This window comes from Pseudophryne corroboree, chromosome 9, assembly GCF_028390025.1.
Source record: "Pseudophryne corroboree isolate aPseCor3 chromosome 9, aPseCor3.hap2, whole genome shotgun sequence".
Lineage (NCBI taxonomy): Eukaryota > Metazoa > Chordata > Amphibia > Anura > Myobatrachidae > Pseudophryne > Pseudophryne corroboree.
In genome coordinates, this window is record NC_086452.1 from 366,237,515 (window position 1) to 366,239,186 (window position 1,672).

The 1,672-nt window shown below is 41.0% G+C and overlaps 2 pseudogenes; one reads left to right on the forward strand and one right to left on the reverse strand.

The window, feature by feature from the left end:
- Window positions 1–744: 744 nt before the first annotated feature.
- LOC134963052 (5S ribosomal RNA) lies at window positions 745–863 on the reverse strand (annotated as a pseudogene).
- A 100-nt stretch (window positions 864–963) lies between these two features.
- LOC134964543 (5S ribosomal RNA) lies at window positions 964–1,082 on the forward strand (annotated as a pseudogene).
- The last annotated feature ends 590 nt before the right edge of the window (window positions 1,083–1,672 follow it).

The window sequence follows — 1,672 nt, forward strand, 5'->3', positions numbered from 1 at the left end:
CTAGCGTCTGTTTAGTAGCAGGCCATCCTCTCATGTGAAATCCGTAGAGACGCTTCTCCCGCAGAAAGTCCTAATACCTGAAAAGCAGGGACTACAATTTCTTCATTAAGGTGGAATATAGATACCACCTTAGGAAGATACCCAGACCTAGTTCTGAGAACTGCTTTATCTGGATAAAAAAATCAGAAAAGGAGATTTACATGACAGCGCTCCTAAATCTGACACTCTTCTAGCTGATACTGACAAGGGGAGAGAGAGAAAGCTCTTGTGTGGGCGCACTCTTATGAAAAGAAGAAAATGTCTTCAGTTATGAAAGGAAAATTAAAATGTATGTTTATTGATCAAAATTAAAAAGTTACCCCTCTGCGATCCAAAGAAAGGTGTAAAAATAAGAGAGATGTGAGAAAATATTTAAAATGTTCTGGTCTGTTAATCACACGAGAAGGATTAGAAAGGCTGCAGACACCTGATAGTCTGACACCCGTTTCTCCTGACCAGTACAGATATTCTGTATTAATGAGACCAACCAAGGAGGTCAGTATTGTGTCTTAGAAAACCACTTAGATTGGGTTAATACTAAGCAATTTGTTATTCACCCGTTAATCCATATTGCACAAATTGGAGATGTCTATAATGGCATGACCTGAACGCTGGTGAAAGTGAAGAAAAAGTTAGAAAGAAAAGAACAAATAGTGGTGATACTGCTGTTGGTGTCCACCCTTCAAAGGAAGGGGAATAGTCCCTACTCTACAACACCGGGTATTCCCAGGGAGTCTCCTCTCAAGGTACTAACCCGGCCCGACGCTGTTAGGCTTCCAAGATCGGACGAGATCGGGCATTAGCAGCGTGGTATGATAGTAAAGAGTAACGTGGAAAGCAGATCCACACATTATATGGCTTCATCTTTCTAACCTCCCTATTTTACCATTCCTATATAGGTGCACTCTCATCGGTAGATAGCCTCTCTACTATCATACCACGCTGCTAATGCCCGATCTCGTCCGATCTTGGAAGCCAAACAGCATCAGGCCGGCTTAGTACCTTGAGAGGAGACTCCCTGGGAATACCCGGTGTTGTAGAGAAGGGACTATTCCCCTTCCTTTGAAGGGTGGACCCCAACAGCAGTATCACCACGATTTGTTCTTTTCTTTCTAACTTTTTCTTCACTTTCACCAGTGTTCAGGTCATGCCATTATAGACATCTCCAATTTGTGCAATATGGATTAACGGGTGAATAACAAATTGCTTAGTATTAACCCAATCTAAGTGGTTTTCTAAGACACAATACTGACCTCCTTGGTTGGTCTCATTAATACAGAATATCTGTACTGGTCAGGAGAAACGGGTGTCAGACTATCAGGTGTCTGCAGCCTTTCTAATCCTTCTCGTGTGATTAACAGACCAGAACATTTTAAATATTTTCTCACATCTCTCTTATTTTTACACCTTTCTTTGGATCGCAGAGGGGTAACTTTTTAATTTTGATCAATAAACATACATTTTAATTTTCCTTTCATAACTGAAGAAATGTTCTTCTTTTCATAAGAGTGCGCCCACACAAGAGCTTTCTCTCTCTCCCCTTGTCAGTACTTGTACTTTATAGCTCTGGGCGCACCACCAATAGGGACTACAATTGAAAGGCTTCAATTTTCTTTCCAGCAATTATAATTGT